Raw genomic sequence first — 23,576 nt, forward strand, 5'->3', positions numbered from 1 at the left:
CCAAAGTGATTGCAAATTCAGTTTGCAACAGCGCAATTGCAACGAATTAGTACGATGGATGATTAGCTGTTGGAGATTGCATAATTTTGAGTGGAATATTTTTGAAATATGTTTTTAATGTTAAATATATATGTATGAGTACATATTATTTGCATTATTCGAATTTTCAGTGAAATATTTAATTTTATTAAATTTGGTTTTGCAAAATAAAAAAAAACATTAACACTTACATATTTTAGGATTATATTGAAATTCGAAGTGACGGTCGAAGAAATTTTCTGCTTGCAACGAAATTGTGTTACGCAACGAAAATTCGTCACGTGCATCATCTAAGAACGGAAAATATTAATAAATCCTATAGCTGGAAATTTTAATTTTTTGGCAGCATTTGGCAGCACTGTGGGATATACATAGCTACCATACAAACAGGTCGACTAAAATCCAGTACTTATATGGAAAACTTTTTGTTTGACGAGATATCTTTATGAAACTCGGCGGAAATTATTATCCAAGACAACACTATAATCTCTGAATAAATTATTGAAATCAAACCATTATACGATATACATATGTAGCTGCCATACCAACTAATCGATTAAAATCAAGTCCTTGTATGAAAAACTTTTCTATTTGAAAATATATCTTCATGAAATTTGGCATGAACGAGTATTTATAACAATCCTACAATATTCAAACGAATTGTTCAAATGGGATCACCATAGCATATAGCTGTCACACAAAGTGATCGATCAAAATAAAGTGTTTTGTAAGAAAACTTTTTTATTCAAAAATTATTCCATGTAAACTCGGTCTTGACTTCGAGGTTAAAATGTTTGCTTTAAAAAAATATTTTTGAAAATCGAAAACAAAAAAAAATAGAAAAATTTTATTGCAATCTATTTTAAATCAATATTAAGAAGTTTTGGACAAATTACCAAAATAATTGATTCTTAAAAAATTGTCCCACATACCAATTTATAAAAGATAAAAATCACACATGTATTCAATTTCATTTGTGTTTGTTTTGTTGTTTTTTTTTTTGCTTTGTAATTCTAGCAAATATAAACTAAGTATACAACCATACATATGTATGTGTAAGCCAACTTATCTGCGTGAGACTTCGCCAATGGCTAACTGACGATTTTATGAGTGCACACACACACATACATACATCCATTACGAGCGCTGTGACTGCCGCTCGTTGTGTGTATTTGGCAGTCTTGCTGCAATTATGCATTGCAAAAAACTAACCACGAGCAGCCGGTGACGCTCGTCCGTGCCGCTAACAGCTGCACCAACAACAAACATGCCGACTAAAGAATCGTCTATTTCAATTGGAGCTGCTGACTATGCGCATGCACTGTATACCATATATACATATATTATATATACTCACGTTGCAAAACTTGCACTAAAACGTCCAGTTATTCGAGTGCTATTGCGCACTGTTTTGTTGCAATTCATTTATTAAAATATTTGTTTGGTGTTTTTTTTTTGAAATATCTGCACAAATGGCATTGCTTGTGTGTTGAAATAATCGAGCGACTAAGCCACTTGCATATAAGTGCATTAAATCTTGGCGAGACCAGCTGAGTAATGCTGCCAAACGGCATTGAAGTGTAACTATAGTATTGAATTAATTTGCAAAATAATATGCTTTGGTATTACTCATGGCCTGAGCTGAGGTGACTAGACTGAGTTGCAGCGCCAACTTGTTCCAGATGTCTCATGCATAGCTCAAGGTATCTGTATATATGGAATATATTAGTTGTTGTAATAACTTGGTTGTCTTAAATAAGCACTTGTAGGCGTTGGATATACATACATATATTTACAGCACTTCGAGATTTTTCTGTAAGTAATTTTAAATAAAGTCACACTTTACTGCTCTCGACTAGTGAAGTAACCTTGACAAAGCTTCTAGCATATTTATGTGGTTTGTGGCAATTGCTGCTGGTGGGAAATGTACTTTTATGCTGCATCATCGCCCACGCTGAGAAGAAGAATTTTTTACTATACTCTGTACCATGAGTTTGTCTGTTTGATCGTTAACTATAGGTTGTAGCTGCCATACAAGTTGAAGCATCGAGCTTAAGTTCTTGTGTGGAAAACTTTTTTAGTTGACAAGATAATTACGAAATTTGATATAGATTGTTCTCCTAGACAGCGCACCAATCTGTGAAGAAATTGTTCAGATCGGTCAAATATAGCTGATAGCTGCCATACAAACTGATCAATCAAGTTAAGGTTCATGTAAAGAAATCTTTCTTATTTGACAAGATATTATCGCGATTAATGACTAGTAATAATAAATAAAGCAGCGACACAATCTCTCAAAACAATTTTTGTGATCGGTCAACTAAAGCTGATAGCTGCCATACAAACTGATCGATCAAAATGAAGAGACAAATATTTTTTAACCTTTTTGTGCTGTGAAAAATGCATATGTGAAAGGTATTAAAGCTTCGACGATTTTGCTTACTTTTCTTCGAAATCGAACGGCTGTTGATAAGCAAGAACGCTCGTAAACTTCTCAGTGGCTTAAACAATTTAAATACTTAATGACTTTTGTAGAGCTCATTCCAAACATTGAGGAACCCAGAAAAGCTTTAAATGCATCAGAAAAGCTTTCGACTGCGAGAAGAGCTCATATGCTTTTTTAAGGAGAAAAGCTCCGGAATATTTAGATTTTCTGTTGAATAAAACTTGAACACTAGAAACAGGTAGTACTAAATCTTATTATATTCGTCATGAATATAACTCTAAAACAACTTCAAAAGAGTTCAATAATATTTTGATTAATTTTTTAAGACCTTTCTGAGGTTTTCCTTGAGCTCATAACTTCCTAATTTAAATTTTAGCGAAGGAACTGTGCATAAAAAAGCCTCTGCTGTCATCTAGTAACAAAAATATTGAGATAATATATTCTATAAACTCTATTTTTTAATTAAATTATGTTCTACCTGTCCAATTTAACCTTAAAAGCTTCACAGATATGCCAGAAGTGCGAAAATTAAGTATCACTTCGTAAATTACTTTATTGCTTTAATAACTGCAGAACGGAAGTGCTATATGAGCTGCTAAGACGGAAGTGGTCATAGACACGCATATACAAATAATAACATTTTTTTTTAATAATTTAGTTCTGGTAACAATTTTGCCCTGCTTAAGCAATTTTACAAACTCGCTGTATAAGATTCTAACACCATAAATAATTCATAAAAGCTGCCGCGCAGTGTTCATGACTCTGATTTTTATGCTACATCAGAGCGTCACCTTGCCACTCACTGTATTGTTGTTGCATAAATTAGTTTGTTATTTGGCGTTTTTGTAATTTTTATATGCGCGTCTGCACACCCACACTGTGTCTGTAAAAACAGCCTTGCAGGCATGCCAAGTGCTGTCAACGCGTACGAGTTCGTGGCTTAAGTCTTTTGTTTGCCGATACGATAGATTTCGGTAACAATCAAATTAACGTAAATATTGAACAAAATGACACTGCAAAAACACAAACTAATGTTTTCCACCAAAAACAAGAACAAAAAACGTAACAAAAATGTTAGCGGAAAAGTCTTAGACTGAACCGGATGTTGGTGTGGCAGCGCAAATAAATGTAATTAACACTAATGGACCAATGCACGACTGACCAGGTAAACCTGTGGGCAAATGTCAGGTATGAAGTCGAAAAAAGGTAGACAAGCAAAAGGCAAAGATAAACACTTCAAATCAAACAGAAACGATAGCGAAGCTGCAATTGATGAAATGTGCAAGCTCACGCACTTGCCACTTTCAGTGTTTGCTCATACTTGTTGTTGTTGTTTGTGTTTTTTCGTACGCTTAATAAAAAACGTATTTGCACTTACGTTTAACTTTACGTTAGTTTTGTTGTTGTTATTTTTGTTTGTTTCGTTTTTGTAGAAGTTCAGTTAGTTTTCACTTTCATTGAAAATCACGTTGGCACGTCCGCGCAGAGTAAATAACGGCGCATTTTACTTAACGTTTTATTGGCATTTCATGATATATGCGCGCTCAGCATACATTTAAGTCAATAGTTGGGTACTCTTAGCATTTTATGAGCATTGGAAGGCAGCTCATAAGCACGTGCCTACGCAAGGAAGCAGGAAAATTATGGAATTAGTGTGTTAAGTTGGCAAGGGTTTGCAATATTTTTATATTCAAGTAAGGAGTTTACGAATTTTATGACACTTTTGGCTTAGTGCGCGTTGAATTTTAATTTTCATTTCAAAAATAGCAGATTTGGGAAATATTTTTCAAAATATTAAAGTTAGGTTTTTCTTTATAACAAAGATCCAATTTAGTTTTATATGCAAATAGGGATATGTTTAGGATAAATAATTTCCCGAATTTGCTTGACGAGGCCATAAAGGCACTTTTTTATTTATTTAGAGTTATGAAATATATATAAAATTTATCAAATTAAAACGATAGCATATAAAATAAAAATAAATGGGGTAGGGAGTTTTTGTCTTCATATTCAAATCTTTTTATCGATTTTTTTAAGGCACTTATTTGTTATTATTTAGTCAACTTTATAATACTCTCTCTTGCATATATGTAAGTCAAAAGTAGTTAAACATACCTAATAAAACAGATGATACCTGGAGGAGAGCTGAGTGCATTTTCTTTTAAGTATCCGTTGATAATAGAATATCGAGGTCATTAATTTAGTTAATTTTTCTAATACATAAATTTATATATCTATGCTTCCATTTTTCAGCCCATATACCATCTGATCAAATTTGACCCGGACTGCTTCCTCATTCGTGAAGTCATCTACAGCTTGCTTCATGTTAGTCGTCCAACCACCTCCATCAATGACAATGAAATCGAAAGAGGTATATATGTATATATATAGATAGATACTATCCGATCAAATTTGACCCGGACTTGTTTTTCATACACTAAATGTCGTTAATTCATCGAAAGCTTGCTTTAGTCGTCCATCCATCTCTGTCAATGACAATGAACTCGAATAAGGTAAAGAAACAGTGCTTGAAAATCATCATATTGGCATCAGAGAGATAGCATAGTTTCTCAACATCTTTTAAGGAGCAGCTCAACACATTATAGTTATGGCTTGATTTTGAAACATATTAAACGCATATCAAATCGGAATCTTTTACAAAAGCGTTGTAGAGTAGAGGTCGCAAAAGAGATGCTTGACAACTTAGATGAGAACCCGCAATCATCAAATGCACTATTATTGGAGGCGAGAGGTGGGTTTATAAATATTACGTTGAAACCATTCAACAATCCAGCGAGTAGCGCAGGAAAAAGAGCCGAAATCGAAAAAAAATTTTTTTTGAAGGCTCTAAAAGCCATCTCAGTCCAAGCTCATGACAAGTGTTTGAAAAGTTATATTATGCTTTGGCATAGTTGTATTGACTTAGGAGCTTATTGTGAAGGCGATAATAAAGATTTTTATAAAAATTCATGAAAAATTCATTTATTTTATAAGTCCGTGTCAAATGTAATGAGTTGAAATGTAGGTAATCGGCTCTATAGTTATGTTTTTCTGAAAAATTCTTTACCAAACAAAATGTAATTTCATGAAGGAAGTTCCAAAATTGGTTTCTCCCAAGATTTCTCTTAGTATATATCAAAAAAATCATCATCATCCTTAATGTGGTATAAGGTATAATAGTTAGAAAGTTTATATAAGCTAAGGCAAATGGTGCTACTCAGCTTTGGGTATGACAAACTGAGCCATTGGAAGAAGGAAAAAGTGCACCAAGTCAATGTCTAGTTCTATAAATCAATGAAACCGATTGCAAAATAGCGTGAATTTAGCTTCAAATTGCTCTCATATTGACTGGTTTTTAAATACTAGCGAATATTTTTCGTTTTTACATATCAATAGAATGTTTCATGGAAAAAACTTAGTGAACAGTAAAAGCAAATTTATCAAAAAAAAAAAACTTAAAATAGTAAGTATCGAACTACCAGAATATCAAAAACTTGAAATAACTTTAAAATTGTCATACTGTCTCAAAGGCCAAACAGGTTGCATAATAAAAATTATCTAGCAAAAAAAAAGTGTTTTTCTTTAAAAATATTCGTACTTTGCAGACTGCCTGACATAGCTCTAAGGATTTTCCACCACAAAAAATTCATAAATATCGAACTACATATTTCTATATTAGTTGTAATCGTCACCGGTAGCCACTAAATTGCACTGAAATGCAGCATTACTTCCTTGATAACTTCGCTATATATATTTCACTAGAAATCAAAGCCTTTTTTGGAGCTTTCCGTTTAATTTTCAAAAATTTCAAAGCGCAGTAATTTCAATTAAAATTTTTATAAATAGTTAACAAACTTGCACATGCCTTGAAAGACACTGGGTTTTTAATATTTTTTGTACAATTTTTTTTTACATTTTTGCAACCACTATGACCAACCAGCTGTATGTGTGTACGTCTATGTATCGCGATTGGCTGCACTTCACTTGTCCAACGCACTGTGATTGCCAGCATTTTTGTTGTAATTAGAAAGTATTTAACTTAAATGTTGGCACACAATTGTACATAAGCGTTGCAGACACCACACAAAGCAAAAAAACAACTAAAAATGCAAACACATGCACAGACACAGAGAGCGAGCGACATACAAGAAAGCATAAAATTTGTGCGTGCCGGTGACATTTCGCCGCCATAAATACGTAAATACACGCACACTCATGCAGACAAACATGTGACAGCGCAGTTATTTCACTTTTATCTTCAACTGCTCTTCAGTGCGGCGTTGTTTTCATTATCGATCGCTGTGTGGCCAATTGCGCCGTTTGACGGTTGTCCAACCATTGTGGTAATGGTAATTGCGCGATTTAGAGCTTTTATGCGCTGCTCATACATTTGTTCAAATATATATAAATGCATGTGTGTGTGCGTAGCATATTTTTATACGCTTTTAATTTTGCCTTCAATAAAATGAAATTAAATTGTTTACAGCATTTTCATTTATTAGGCAAATAATTATACGAAATGGTCAATTGAAATGAAAGCAGTTAATAATGCTAAATAATAGTGGAAAGAGTACTAAAGACCAAAGCAATGTCGGGGTAAAAGTGGCATTGTGCATTGCTTTTGTTGCTATTGTTGCTACTGGCTTGCACCGTGTCAAAAATGTGTCAGATTCTTGCCTGATTTTTCACTGTACAACCACAATAGATGATACTCATGCCTTTAGTAAATTTCCCTAACAAGTAAAGTGAAGTTTTGGCTGCTAAAAAATTAAAAATTGATGTTAGAAATATTTTTTTTTTTTCAAATAATGCTTTTTTTTCTTTGGCAGCTCAAATTCTGTACAAAAACTTTCATGTGTAAACTTTTTCCATTGCATTTTTCACGTTTAGTTTCATAATTTCTTCTTTTTCAATTAATTATTTTCAGTCAGTTATTGGAAATGCCTGCTACTAGCTTTCAAAGCTTTGCTCTGCCATTTACATATGTAAATGTCTGCTTATTGGTCGCAAACTCAGCGGCCGCTTTGGTAAACCTTGGCATTCACGCTTTACTTCTTTAAGTGGCTTACGTTAATTTTATGCATTTTACATATTAATGTAATATTTAAATAATTCAACTATGCTTATGGTAGCATATTAATCGCATTTAATGTTTGTACGCGTTAATTCCTTTTAAGTAAGCGCATTAGTTACCACTTTCGCTTTTCAAATACCAAATAATATTAATTACAAATATTTTTATTGTAAAGAAAGCAAGCAGGTAATACGTGGAATATGGCTAACTTTTGACATTAGTTTCTTTGTCATGTAATATACCAAAAAGTATATATGAATATAAATAATATGGAGAGAGGGTTGTAAATAATGTATTAAAAAACAATGAATTATATTAAGTTTTAATAAAACTTTTTATTTTGTAAGTTTTTAACTCAAATATCGCATTAGAAAAAAATTAATATCAAATTTATAATTAAAAATCGAAAGAAATTTAGTGAAAAGGACGACCTGATGGTTAATATTGTAAACTATTTCAAAGAAATAAAATATCACTACCAAATATAATCAAAGAGTTAATGGAACGCTAAAATTTGTATACATCTTGCAACAACAAATTTTTATGTTGAATAATATTGGATATTTAATATCCAGTTTAGAATGAAAAATTATAACAAAATTATTTTTTTGTCAATGTAAATTATGTATGTATGATTATCAATTATTTTGGTATTAAAAATTCGAATTACAAATTTGAATTCAACATTTTTTAGTTTAAAAAATCCCCAGGCCTAAATATATATATCTATTTTCTATATTAATTATTGAATTTTATGTCGTATTTTTTAGAGACTTTGAAGGTTTACTAATCAAGACACCTAGAACTACATTTCATACGAAGCCAAAATTCCTATTGGCAATCGATAGAAGAAACTGTAGCGACATGATGGGAATACTAACTGGCCACTGTTTGGTGTCGACACACCCCCGCAGGATGGGGCTGACAAATCGAGGATACTGCCGGAAATATCTAGAGCAGGACACCAGGCAAACAATGGAGCATCTCTTGTGCACTTGTCACGCTTTGGCAAGACTATGCTGTAAGCATCTGGTTTCTCCACGGTATGATACATTGGAGGAGGTATCGGCACCGAAGCCGCAGAATTTGTTAAAATTCACGTCAAGCGCAGGCATCCTGAAGGATCACTACTCCTCTTGGGCCTAGCAACTGAACTTCAACTGCTATATGGTAATCAAAGAATTATTGCACTTTTCAGAATAAATTTACTAATGTGACGTTAATATATAAAATCAAACAAAAGACTTTTGCAACGAACTCATAATTTGTGTGAAAAAATTATACCGAATTGCGGCAAAAGTGATAACCTTTCGGTTTTACTAACAGAAAATTCTTAATTAATATACTTCGGGTTGCTTAATATGGCATAATTAAACTAAAATTTACTTACATTCTGTCAAATAAACAGTTCATTGCCACATTTTAAATGTTTTTGCAATTGTTTTCAAAACAAATAAGAAGGAAAAGCAGTGATTTCTTTTTCTACGGTCTTTCTATGCAAACTAGCTTATGGCATTGTTGGGAAAACATTCTGTTAGTAAAGATTTAGAGAAGTTGATTTTTTTAAAGCTTAGACTTTTCTTCAATATTTTTGCGTTTTTGAAGTTGTCAACAAATCAATTTTACCAATCAATCAATTGAATTGTTGCTCGCAATGAATAACCTTAGATTGTTTCATTAATTTGCATTTCAAGAACTTTTCCCAAAGACCTTCGGCCACACAAAATTTTTTCTCTTATTTACAATTACACAATTTTTGAGTTCAATCAAATTTTGTTGCAAGTTCTTTACCTTTTTCTTGCTTTAACATATTGAGAAAAGTATTGACGAGCTTAGCTTATAATAATATTTAATAGCAGATATTTATTTAATTTTTGTTATTTTTATTTTATTTATATATATATTTATTTAATTTTTTTAAATTAAAAAAAAAAAAAATAAAAATAACTTTTTCCAATTTTTGCAGTTTTCTGTTTCGTGTTTTTTTTTATTATATTATATTATAATTTTTTATTTACATTTTTTCTGGTATTATTTTATTTTTTTATTTTTTTTCATTAATATTTATTTATGTATATGTCATATATTTCGTTCTGTTACTGCTACCAGTACCATATTAATTATTATAATACTTTTTATATATTTCAGAAATATTTTTTTTTATTTTTAATTTCTTATTTATGTTTCCGAATTTATGTAATATTTTTAAGATCTATTTTTATATATACAATTTCTAAAAATTTCACATAATCTTTATTGTTAATATTTTGTTATTTGTAATTATTATTTTTTTCAAATTAATTAATGTTATACTGTTACATATTTCAGAAATAGTTTTTAATTTTAATTTTTTTTTCATATTATTAATGATTATAATATGTTTTTCATATTTCAGAAATATTTTTTTTTATTTTTAATATCATATTTATTTTTTCGAATTTATGTAATGTTTTTAAGTTAATTTTTTATATCCTTAATTTTTTAAAATATTACATTTGCTTTATTGTTAATACTTTTTTTATTTCAAAAAAAATTTTTTTTTTGATTTCGTATTTATCTTTTTTGGATTTATGCAATATTTTTAAGATCAATTTTATTTTATTTTACAATTTATATACTTGATTTTTAAAAATTTCGCATTTTCTTTATTCTTAAAATTTTGTTATTTTAATTATTATTTTGTTTTTGTATTTTCAGTAATTGTTTTAATATCTTTTATTTTTACACTTTGAAATGTTTTGTAATTTTAAAATTCTCATTTAGACCTTTGTACTCACCACTGTAAATATATCGCCTGCGTGTTCTTGACTTTCTAATAGCCTCAAAATCTATTCAATTGTCAGCTACTCACAAATAATGCAGAACGTACAGATAAATATTTTCAGTTACTAGAATCAATGCTTTGCCGTTAGCTGTAGAGCTTTTCACTTGCGCACAACGCACACAGACACACACGTGCAGAATTTGCGTTTTTGTTTTTGCTTTTGCTAATAAATCTAATTTTTGCAATTTCCGCTTGAGTTTCACCTACTTTTTACAGTAATTTGTTCTTTTGGTTTTTTGTTATTATAACTTTACTTTGGCAGCTACTGTTTTGCGCTTTTTCTTTCTTTTTCGCGCATTAATTATTTACAGAGTTCTGCACAGCTTCGGATTTCTTGCACACTTTTTCGAAAATAGTTTGCGGTTTCGTTGTTTATTTTCATTTGCGCTTGCAACTAATTAAGCCATCAAACGCAAAGTAACACTTTGTCTGCAAATTAGTAGAGTTAAAGAAAATTCGCTCGCTGCGCGCTTTAAGTGTACGAACGTTGCCAGGAAAAACGAAAACGATTTTCACCGCGTTGCACTTTGTTTGGCTTTTCGCGTATCGTGCATTCACTGCAAGTGGCGAAAATTTCGAGCGAGAGCAAAAAAAAAAATGGCTAGGCGTCAATGGCTTCCAAGCATGCGCGCCAACTGCGGTGGGTGGCGGCTGGTGGCGTTTGGTGAAATACTGGCTCCGTTGCGCAGATTTCTAATCCGCTTGCAGCCACTGGTTGGACACACACCACTGGCTTTGCCTACAACGCAGTATCGAAAGCAATTTTGCTCGCTTATTTTTGCTACGATTTACTCGAATAATTGTTTTATGCGCAAATCGCAAACACTTCGAATCGAAAGGCGCACGAGGAAGTCACTTTTACTAGTGGTTGCCACAAAACAACAAGAAAGCAACGAAAATATACACACACTTTAAAATCCAGTAAGGTAGTTCTTCAATCGAGTTACAATTTTTTGTACGCAAAATAGTTAGTTAGTTGCTTGTTCGCCGCAGCTACCGTAGATGCGCGTCTGCATCGTTTGCGTTTCGTTAACAAACTGAAGAAATGGAAAGCCTTGCGCCGCTACGTAAGTACCCCTGCGCTACGATGGCAACTGTTGGCTTGGTTGTGGCTGCTGCAGCTGTTTGCTCAACTCTTTGACTGACTTGTTGATGGTTGTGTGGCTTGTTGCTTGCTACTAGTTGCTGGCTTTTCGTTTGATTGCCTGCCTGCTCGCTAGCCTAGCCGGTTGTTCGGTGTTTGTTTTGGTGTCGCTGCTGTGCTAACCGCAGGCACGTCTACCTATTTGGGCTGTCGCTACCCCAAAATGTTGCTGGCAACATGCACACATGTATATACCATACATGTTGCTGCGTATTATGTTGCTATGCAATGTTTACACAAATGTGGTTTATAAAGCATACGCGGAAAATGTAACAAGTCTGTTGTGAAATGAATGAGTGAAATTGTGCGCTGTCTTTGAGTGAATTGGAGTCATGAATGAATGAGTGGGTGTGTTGTGCATAGTGTAGCATATTTGTATAAAATTGAATTTGTTTTAATGATAGGCTTATTTTATAAAGTAAGTTTTATTAAGATAACAGTCTGCGTAGAATTTTTTTTTTATAAAAAAAAATCGCTTTATTTTGCTTTGAAAAGAGTGAAGACCCACAAAACACAGAAAATCAAATTTTTTAACTTTCCATATCTGACGACGCCTCAAAAGTGTATAGCAACTATATGTAAAACTTTATTTGAAAACAGATATGTTACAAATCTGATCTGAACAATATGTTCGGAGAATTTTGCATTGCATCGAATAATAATCCATACCAAATTTTATAAAGATATATTTTCAAGTACAAAAGTTTTCCATACAAGTGGTTTATTTGGATCGATTAGTTTGTATGGCAGCATATATCCATGGAATCTGAACAATATGTTCGGAGATTGTAGCGTTGCCTTTCAAAATATTCTTTGGCAAATTTCGTCAAGATATCTTGCGAAACCAAAAATTTTTCCATAGAAGAACTTAATTTTGATCGATCGTCTGTGTGGCAGCTATATATGTATTATAATGGTGAAATATCAGGCGATTTCGACAAATGACCAGCATCTTGGAAGAAAAATAATGCTTGTAACCGGTTTTCTTCATAAGCATAGAATTTATAAGTGTTTTGATATATTCTTCCGAAGTAAAATCCTGGCAGACCTTCATAAACTTGTATTTTTACTGTCTCTTGGGCTAAGCGACTCAGATTTGTTATGGACAATCTCATCATAAGTGGATTCTGGGACCTGCTTAAATTAAATTTTAATCCAAAATTAGAATATCTCTAATCGAAAAATCTCTTATATACTTAAAAGAAAATGCACTGAGGACAGTGAAATTCAAACTTTTGCTAGCACTTACTCATCGTCTAAATTATAACAAATACCGCCTCGGTTAATTTATAAAACCCTCCTTGTATTGGTCACCTTACAATGGCCAAACACGTGTGCTCACTAAACAAAAGACTGAAGCAACAAACTCGCTTCTGTTTACGGACAATGCTGAAGAACATACAAACCACAGAGTGAACTAATTTTTTAACCAAATTTGTGGTTGGTGGTAAGCAACAAAACCGAAATGAGACTGAAAACATTTTAAGTTGAAAAAAAAAATTTTAAATTTAAAAAAATGTAAAAAACTTTAAAAAAAAATTTAGACTTTAAAAAAATTTTAAAATTTAAAAAAATTAAAAGAAAAAATTTGGAAAAATCCACTTGTTTTTGTTACTGCTACCTCAGTCGCAGCAAGTACTCGCAGCCTGTAACTTTTTGCGTAAGCTTGTCACATAATATGCACTCATTTACAGTAATTCAATTAAATAATTTGAAGTTGTTAGTGTTTTTGTTGCAGTCTACTTCAAACTTTTGTCCAACAAATTGCGCGGCATTATATTTTTTGTGTGGCAGCAGCGCTCCCCGAGTGCAACGGATACAAGTGTGTGGTATAAAATCGCAGCGCCAGTTTGTGGCCTTAAATATTTCAGCACAACAACAACAAATTCAAAAACAACTCTAATTTAAGACCGTTGCAGCGGAATTTTCTTTATTTATTTTTGTTGCAGACTTACAATTTAGGCGCATTTGATTGAAAAAATGCTGGTAATTTAAGGCTTTAAGTGGCTTTGGTTACATGACGCCACATTATGGCGCTGCAGTGGATACCACAGCTATTTTGGCTGGTGATGCGATGACGCCCAAATTATTGGTGAACTAGATATTACGTTTATGATAGCTATGTTATTTTTTTGATTTTCTAATTTTTTTTTATGCTGCACTAGATATCGGCTTACCACAATTTCGTTCAAGCATGTGGTCTGTGTTGCAATAACCAATTTATGTGTTAGCGATTCGCTGCATCTTTGTAATAATTCATCGTTAAATGGGGGTGCGCTGCAGCTAATTGCTCACTTGAGAGATTGTCTTAATTAATTGCGGCTAAGAGTTAGTATGGTGATTGGTAAATGCTAATCTAAAATTCTATTTATCATCGTAGAACACTAAACTATTTTAATGCTAATGTTTATTGCCTATCATTATGGCAAATAAAATATGAATTACTGTAGCTAAGTTGTTTTTTGATTAAAAGTAGAAAATTCTTTTAATTATTTGCTTTTTTCGAAGTTGCATTTGGCAGGAAAATTTGAAGCTTGTGAATTGAAATTTAGCTACGAGGTCAAACAATTTATGATCTTATAATTTTGGTATTTAGTTCTGCATTTACTATTTTGTGAGTCACTCGAGAAGGCTCGAAACTGTTGGATTTTATAAATAGTTACATGAATGTCTTGTAGAGCAAAATAAATATTGTGAATGAAAACTCTGTTTTTTAAATACAGTTAATTTTTACACCGATGATCTTTTATTTAAAAGACTTCTCTGACGACTTTTGTCACATTAACGAAAGTAGACACCCAGAAATTGACTGTTTTATGAGAAGATTGTCAGGTATGTACACCTGTGGCCACGCACAATTTACCTCTCTACTTTCGTTAACCTACCTCTACCTAAGACCTAACTAACCTCTTTTATATCTAGTTTTGGATCAATGGTGTCCTAACTATACGTATTAATAAATAAAATAAAAAAATTTCGGACTTCGACAAAACTAGATTTGTTTCTCTAAGAGCTCTCTCAAGTATTTTAGATAGTAAGGAATTAATGTAATAATCTTCATAAGTATGCGAAAATTATAATTAATTCATTATCTTAATTTCAGATTAAGGTTCATTCAAAATGTTGCCACGCACTTTTTGTAGTAGGAGGAAGCATCCAAAGCCGGAGTGCGGAACTTTAATCGGCTAAACCTAACCTACTCCCAACTCATATCTCTCCCACGGAGACTGCAAATTGCTCAGCCAACTCTAAACTCACGATAGCAAGCCATTGCCGAAGAGTGTTCATGCTATCATTGCATTTGAGCCGGAGCTCATCCGGATGTTTTGCCTCTGATACCACTATGAAGTTTTCCGCATATGCGATTCTTTTCACGTTTTTTGGTTGATGTATTTTTATTTTACGAGGGGGTGGTACATAAGGTTCCAAAGTAGAGGGCCTATGGCCAAGCTTTGCGGCGCTCCATTCGAGATAGTGTAGCTCTGAGTGCCCTCGATCGTGTCGAAATAACAATGTGTTATTTTCAAAATGATTTGTTTTAAAGTATTTCTAATGCAGTAGCATTTTTCAGTCTGAATAAAATTTGCTCAGATGGTATAATGTATTACCTACAAGCAACTGTTCATTTTTAAAAGTATCAGACCGATTTTTTATTCCGATATCATCATAATAAACATTGGACCTCCAGCCATCTTTCTAAAGATGCGTGGATCTGATATTTTGATCTAAATAGGCTCTGTCTTTGACGCAGCTGTTACACTTAATACTAAGCCAAAAGACCTAACCTAATTTTCAGTATTCGATTTAAGCGTTACTTGGGTTTCAGATCTTTGTATGACTATGAATGTACTATATAGTTTAGCTCACCTACAACCCTCATTTGACCAGATGTGTAATACAATTTTTTTTATGAAGAAAGGTGGCCGATCTATAAAAGGAAAAGTGAAAAGAAATTAGTCGAAATTCGGGGAATAATACCCAACAAAGTTCTATATTCTAGCGTTCTCCAAACTAAGCCATACATATAAGACCTGAATTAGTCTTGAAGGCCTCAGCCGCATCTGATTGTCCGTCAGTAAAAAAACGTTCCTTCACTTATATTTATTAACCAAAATTACTAATTAACTGAGGCGAGTGTCTGAAAAAAGATAACAATCCTTCTTAACATTATGCTATCTTCATTGCACCAATTTAAAATATAATAATTTTAGGTAGCCAAACAACTGCTCAATCAGAAGACATTTTTTATTCATAATTGATGTATTGAGGTTAATAAAGTACAGTTATTATAACTGCAGGCTTAAGACGAGGCGGCACGCGCAACTGTCGCACTTTAATGAGCTTTGCAAATTGCTGCTGTGCGCCAATTGGCAATGTGACAAAAGAAAAATCAATAATTAAAAAAAAAAAAACAAAAATGAATAACTGCAAAAATTCCAGCGTATAACAAATAATATTGAAGGTGAATTATTATTTATAAAATCAGAGCCAAATTCAAGCATTTTCAAGGAAATTCGGCAAACCAAACAATTAAGTTTGACTGGAAATTGGCATTTATCGGCAACAAAGGCCGCAAAAAAATGAAAGAAAAATGCAGGCATTTGAAAAATTTGCAGTAAAAATCCATTGTGGGCTAAACAAATTGTTTTTTTTTTGTACCAGGTCATCGCGATTATGGCAGTTTTAATGTCATAACTGGAAGCCTATATTTTTATAGCTCCACAAAAGTGCAGTTAACATTCCAATGTTTTCTTTAAAAATGTGTACTTAAAATTAGATGAGAAAAAAGTTAAGTTTTATATGTTAATTAAGTGCAGTATTTGATTACTTAACTTCAGTTAGCTGATTTTCATGGAAATTAAGTTAATTAATTTAAATACTTGCTACAATTCTCAGCACAGACAAGCGGCCTTGCTATTCCACACAAACACATACACACAATATAATTCCATATCAAAGTACTACTTAACATCTGGAGATTTACCAAATTAATTATTTGTACAGCTGCCCCCAAAACTTAAGCTTTTCACAGCTCACTCCCAGCGTGGTTTTGTTTTGTGCCTGTGAATTGCATAACTTTCAAGAATTTTCGGCATTGTTTGTGGCGCTTTGTTATGTATTATGTACATATGTACGTACGTATCTAGTACATAATGTGGGTATATACTCGTATTAATGATTTTTACTTGTTTTTTGTATGCATGCGGGGGCTTAGTTTATTGCTTCATTTCGAATGCAGTTTGAATTTCGGTTTGAAAATGTTTAGCTGAATTACCACGCTTGAAACTGCATAGCTAAACGCTTGAAAATTGTTATGCGGTACTCATAGATACATTAAAGTTTTTTCACTTCTGGGTTTCCAATGGAATTATAAAGAGCAAAATAGCAATTAATATAGTTTTATGATGCAAACTAAAAATGTGCAGAAAATCTATCAAAACCTAACTAGAAGGAAATAACTGTCATTGAGAATGAGGACTATACAAGAACACAAAAACTAAGTTTTAGTGAATCTTAACCGAATTCATACCATTTTTTAATTTGCTGATAGTTGACCCGCTAACAGCCGAATGAATACAACCAGTATTTTCAAGATTAAGGGAATCGTGAACAGTAAAAATTTATGGATGGTTCCTATCATAATCCCTTTCGATGCTCTTTGAGAGGATATATACCAAATTTACTATAGGTCTATATATTTATTTGTGGGTCTATATACATGATATGTATTATTCATGCAAGTATTATATTTTGTAAAATAGTATTATTTAAAGCTTTGCCCATCTAAAGTTAGAACATTTCCTATCATTCCTGCAATTTGTGGATTCCATCTCTAAAGAACTGCGCGACCTCGGCGGCCAAGAATGTATCAATCCAATTTTTGGTATCTTGTTTTGATGTGAATCGTTTTGCAATGAGGGCATTCTGCACCGATGGGAACAGAAGGAAAAGTTCCTTGCCCCTGTTTTCGAAACTGGTCTTTTATAAGACCGAGCGTTGTCTGGATGTTGAAAAAGTGTTGCCTCGTGTTTAGTCGCTAATTCCGGAAATTTTATACAATAATACAGCACAGCCTTCTGATATCATCAAATACTGAGCACACCTTTCCGTCATCATTATTTGGCGTTGCCTATGATTTGGCTGATTGGCCAGGTTTCACATATAATCTTTAATAAGGATCATCAATGAATCCTTTCTTCTTTACCAGTCCAATCTCATGCAAAAACAACTTCTTTTCACAGCGTTCAAGAGGCATTTATGATAGGCAAAATAGTGCAATTTTTCTGCTTTTGAATGTATGCTGCTACTTTTAAAAGTTTTGAAATAGCTCCCAAAAGAGTGACTGCTTGTGGGTGACAGGTACTTTCGTCGAGTAACGCTTTCAGTTTCTCATTTTCGTACATTTTTGGTAGTTCTTCGTTTTTCAAGCGGAAATTATTAGTCTTAAATAATAAATGGTTTATTTATAGCAAACTCCCTCAACTGGAGCATGTTCACCATAAACTTGTGCCAAAATACGATGACGGAAAACTCCGAAACCTTTTATTTTGGTACAACTAAGTGTGTGTGTGTAAAATTTAATATTATAAATAGTAATGTATTTGCTCTCCCCTTAACCTTGAGTTATTAGAAAATTGAAATAAAAGTCAAGAATTTAAAACAATTTTATCAAAGAAGTGCCATCTAATAAATTATACCCACTTTGACAATACTGAGCCGCTTATTACTTGCATTTTTTATTTTTATTTTTTTATTACAGAAAAAGCTTTTATTAAATATCAGCATGCTAACCATTTTCCTCTCAAAAAATGCTTAAAAAATATACCAGTTTCTGAAACAACTGATTGCCTAACAGTTTGTATAACAAGTGCCGCACATGTCGACACTTGCAACCAGTGTGAGATTGATATCTGTGGCATGTGCCGTCATAAACTAAACACTTGACAAATTAGGAAGATTTTCTCTTCAACCTGTTTCCAAGTCGTAAACAACAATAATAGTAAACGAAGTGTGTGAAAGAAATTTAATGTAAGCAAACAAATACAAAAAACAACGATAATTTTTCAGATATCAGCAAAAATTTTTCAGAAAAGAGAGAGAGTACTAGTGTATCGAATATCAATTTGACTTTTAATATATAATCAATTTTTAACAAATTTAAAATATATGGGTTATTAGGTTAGCAACAATGTTTGTATCACTTAAAAGGAAATGTCGGAGAACCTATAAAGCATATATGTATATAAATGATCAGCGTAGTGAGCTTATTATGTTATACGTAGGTTGCTGTATATATTTCTGGCCTAATAATGCATATTTATCAACGAAAATGTTTTTTTTTTTTTTATTACACCTGTTTGAATTATAAAATCAAACTGTTTGATTTGTAAGATCAAACTTTAAAAACTCAATGAAGATTTTATCAAACCTTACCACTGGTGGGGGGAAATGAAAAGACCTTCACTGAGCTGAGAAATATTTCATTCTCCTCTCCTTTGTAACATGTCCGCAGTGTTCGACATTTCAACTATTTTTTTAATGAACTGTTTTTATTCTTTAAAAAAATCGTTGGAGGTAATTGTTTTGGTCGCCTGGTTGACCTTGCTGTGCCTCGATTCACAGCCGCAGAATATTATTTTAAATAACAGTTTATACACAGCGTTTAGTTTCGTACTAAAACGGCTTATGTGATTTTATAAATACGCGGGAATATGGACCCGTCTTACAATTTCTTTATTTATTTGCCTGTGTAAATAGCAGGGCTTTTATATTGCCTATACATACATATATAATAGGACTTTTACATATAATATATTGCCTGTATTTCATTTATACAGGTCTTACAATTTTGGCTCGAGCTACAATCCGGCTCGAAGGACCAAATGTTTGAACTCAACAAAGATTTTTTATTCCTTACCTCTGGTGGGGGGGAAATAAAACCGTCTTTCGTCGAGTGAGAAATTGTGTATCGTACCTTCTTGTCTTCATATTTTTTTTTTGTTGTATCCACACGTCTTTTGGCGACACTTCGACTGGCATCCGATGATGATGACATTGTTACGTAGCTATAACAACGTGTACCCGGAGTTCGGGTGTTGGTGACCACCTTGGCTCCGATAACTTTTCCATATTTAGAAAATATACCTTTCAGATCACTGGCTCTCGTTAATGAAGATAACCCGGATACCCAAAGATTACGTGAAGATGTTGTCAGCTTTCCAGTGGACGACGATTTACCTTTGTGTGTCGCTCCTTTTTTTGTACCTTGGTATTCTCCTCTTCACTGCATTTCTCTTTCGGTAATTGTTCTATGTGTTTGATTGGTAGACATGCCATCGGTTTCTTCTTCTTGGCCTTTGGATTTAGTACTGCATCTTCCACTGTCATACTTCTATCGTCAGCGTCTTTAATTGCCATTTCTACATTTTGCCTTTCATCAGGCGGTTCCAGATCCATTTTTTTTAAGTTGATTTCCAAGTTCATTTCCTTTTGTTTTTTTAATACCCGCAAAGTATCGGTGACTTCAAAAGAAAGATCTTCTAATTCTAAAATATTACATGGCTTGTTGTACTTCATCGTCAATTCGTCGATATTTTTCTCCATGTAGCTCCATAAAACCTTGAGACGGTTTTCGTAAAATTCGATGTCAGTTTCGTCTCCAGAATTTATATTTGTTTTTGCCTCTGCAATTGTAGATCGAATTCTTTCCGATCTTTTTTCAATTGCCTGCTCTATGAGGTCTATCATTTTATCAGTTGGGCTATTTCTTCCAGCCTTTATGGCCATCTCTTTGGAAATTATTTCCTTTTCGAGCTCCTGGATTTGCTTCCTATTATCTTCAGCTCTCCTCCATATATAATCTAGATTTATTTTCTCAAATCTAATATCTTCTACGCACAGCTTCTCAAAAGTGATACCTTCTACGCGTAGAACGCCTTTCCTTTGTAACATTTGTGTTATTGTCTGTTGAATGCTATTGTTTTGCATGACAATGCATTTTTAGTATGTGTTTATGTTTATGTGCATGTATGTTCAATATATTTGAACATAGATATCTAATAATAGTGGACTGTATCAATAGTAAGATTTAATAATATATAAACGTTTTTAAATATAATGTTGTTGTCCGTCCTTTGGCAGCAACGAACATGTTCAATTTTGAACAACACCAATCCACACGAGCCTGTTTTTGAGCGATTGTCAAATTGTGCGGGATCCAACGAGAACAAACCTTTTTTACGGCCAGGTGTTCAAGCAATATCGAATGTATGCTGGCGGGAGAAATTCATAGGCATGCCTCTATCTGAAGGTATGTTACATGACGGTGACAATGCAAGACCGTTACGTACGGCATCGATGTTTTCTGGCACAACGGCTGTTTTTGGACGACCTTCACGGAATTCGTCTTTGAGCAAGCGTCGGCCACGATTGAATTCGTTATACCAGTTTTTCACAGTGCTATAAGATGGTGCTTCATACAAAGATTTTAGTTCATCTATGCACTCTTGTCATGATAATCCACGTCGCAAGTTGTGAAAAATGATCACACGAAAATGTTCACGAGTTAATTCCATTTTTTGGCCGAGATGAATTTTTTAATTCCCTGTAAATAAAACAATTCACGATTAAATGACAAAACGTTCTGAGTGATGTTATGCCAAAAAATGTCAAACTTTCCAATGGAAATGTCAGATTGCACCTGGCAACACTTAGTGTTGCCCTAGGCCAGAATATATATATCAGCCCTCGTATGTATATGCGAACTCTGACTTTTTGAGATATCGTTTCTGAAATGCCATACAAACTCAACGATCAAACTAAAATCTTTGTATAGAGAATTTGTTTATTTATCAAGGCGTAGTCATGAAATCTGATATAGATATTTTCCAAGTTATCGCCACAATCTCTGAAGATATTGAAGAAAAGAATTGAGAAATTTTTGCATTTTTTATGCCATCAAAAATGCTCCCGTGAAGGGAATTTAGCCTTGGTGCATTCAAAATTAAAATTTTTTCTTGTTTTTGAATATTTTGGACATGAAAAGATGATAACATCTTACTATGAATTTGGCATTAAATACAATAAAGAGCAGAGATTGTCGACATGCAAAAATATTTAGTAAGGTAATTTGAAAAATAGTCATCCAAAAGCCTTGAAGTGGTGGGGTACTATTCAAATTTACGTACTATAAATAGTTTCTAACCCATTCAGACATTATTCAAGAATCATATTAACTAAGCTTAGTTGCAAGTCCATTAATTAAAACAAAAACCTGCCAGTTCACGCTCAAGCAAAAAAATCTCTAGAAAAGCTCATTCATAAGCCGTTAAGTATTGTGGGAAATCAGCGCTTAAGTTTAAAAAGCCATTCATGTTGTTTTTTCAAAGCAGCTGCGTTCAATTCTTTTCCTCAGCAATTGAATGAGTGGCGCAGATTCTTTCTCAAAGCAGCGTTTTGTTATTTAAATGTGTGAGATAAGGGAAAAATGCAGAGCAAAGTGTAACATTTTCCGCATTTGCGGCATAAACGTTGGACTTGTATATTTTTAGATTTCAGATTTGAAATTTTTTCTTTAAGCTGTCTTTAACCGGCGCAGGCGTTGTGTGAAAATCGCGAGCGTTGTGAGAAAATAGCAAAGTTCATAAAAAAGCAAACAACAGCAGCTAGTGGCGGGTGGCATTTTATGTATACAAGTATATGTATGTATGTGTGTGTTTGTAAGTGCATAAGTTTGTTGGTAAAACAAGCGACGCCCCAACAGCCACTTTACACTGAAGGTCATTCATTCCAACGTTGGAGCTTACAAGCCGTCGACAACGCCACCTTTTGGCGAACTCACGGCTCCTGCGTTGTTGCTGTTATTTTTTCTTCACCAAATTGTTGTTGCTACAACGTAATTGCATTGCTAGCGCATGCATATAAAGCATAAAGCATTTGGGTTCATTGCTGCCAATGCGAGAGCATTGACTTAGTTTCGAAGTTGCCACAAAACTTAATCAAGCTCTAAGAAGAGGCTCAAATGGCGGAAAAAAGTCGGCGTTTTCTCTGAACACCGATAATGCCATAATTTTATTAGCCACACTTCACTTGTTAGCGCTAGGCGGTGCTGTGCGGCTGCAATGTCACTTCTGCTCATTTCTTCCGCCGAAAAGCGTTTTTCTTCAGACAACCGCAGCAAATCGATTTGCTTTCTTTTCTTACAGCTTATTTGAGCTTTTGTTTTTATGACAGTTTTTCGCTTTGTTTTTATTTTTGTATTTGCATTTCTTTTTGTTTTTGCGTTTTCGAGTTTCTGCTTCATACCGTGTAACCTGTTACATTCTTTGAATACAATACACGTAATACCACATTCCGGTATTTACTTTCTACTCAACCCTGTTGCCTGCTGCCTGCGGTGTGTAGGTGAAAGTGTTTGTATGTAAGCGGGTTGGTGTGTAGGCTTACATATTTGCAGCTGGTTTCGGTTTTATTTAATTGCTTTTTTTCTTTCTTTTCTGCATTATCTTACGCAATGTTTTACGAGCGCATGAGGTAATGAAGAAGCGTAACCAGAATGTCAAGATGAAAGGTGAAAACAGGTGTGTAAGTGATTGTTGTTGTAATTGCTTTTTGGTATTTGCGATCTTTTGTTTATTGATATTTTGTAATCATAAAAAAATGCCATGTTTTTGTTGTGGGAGTTAATAGTATTCGGTAATATATCATATGGACATATTACTACATACTATGTATACCTATGTATATGTATAGTTGATTCGAAGCCTTTGCTCTTCTCTTTCTTTCTTTCTTCGACGAAGTTCTTCGAAAAGGCAACAAGTTTCGTGTTCTCGGCTCCGACCGACCCGTCTGTCAACGCCAAGTTTTTTGTGGAAGTCCTCAAGAGCCAAGCATTTGTTGTGTCAAAAAAGAAAATTAAGGATACCACATATAAGGCTGTCTTGAAGCTATCACTAACGGCGAGTATAGATTAATAGGAAAAGAAATGATGTTTTATTTCAAATACATCAAGGCTTGAAGTCTTCCCCTTCTGTAAGCAAACTACTGTTTC

At 33.4% G+C, this 23,576-nt stretch overlaps 1 protein-coding gene across 1 annotated transcript in view; it reads right to left on the reverse strand.

The window, feature by feature from the left end:
* LOC120772933 (proteoglycan 4) overlaps positions 1-10,362 on the reverse strand; it is a 39,250-nt gene extending 28,888 nt beyond the window's left edge. Inside the window, exon 1 of the mRNA XM_040101832.1 lies at positions 10,337-10,362. The gene's annotated coding sequence lies outside the window, so the exon portion shown is untranslated. The remainder of the gene's footprint in view (positions 1-10,336) is intronic.
* Positions 10,363-23,576: the final 13,214 nt, after the last annotated feature.

This window comes from Bactrocera tryoni, chromosome 3 (genome assembly GCF_016617805.1).
Source record: "Bactrocera tryoni isolate S06 chromosome 3, CSIRO_BtryS06_freeze2, whole genome shotgun sequence".
NCBI classification, from domain to species: Eukaryota; Metazoa; Arthropoda; class Insecta; order Diptera; family Tephritidae; genus Bactrocera; species Bactrocera tryoni.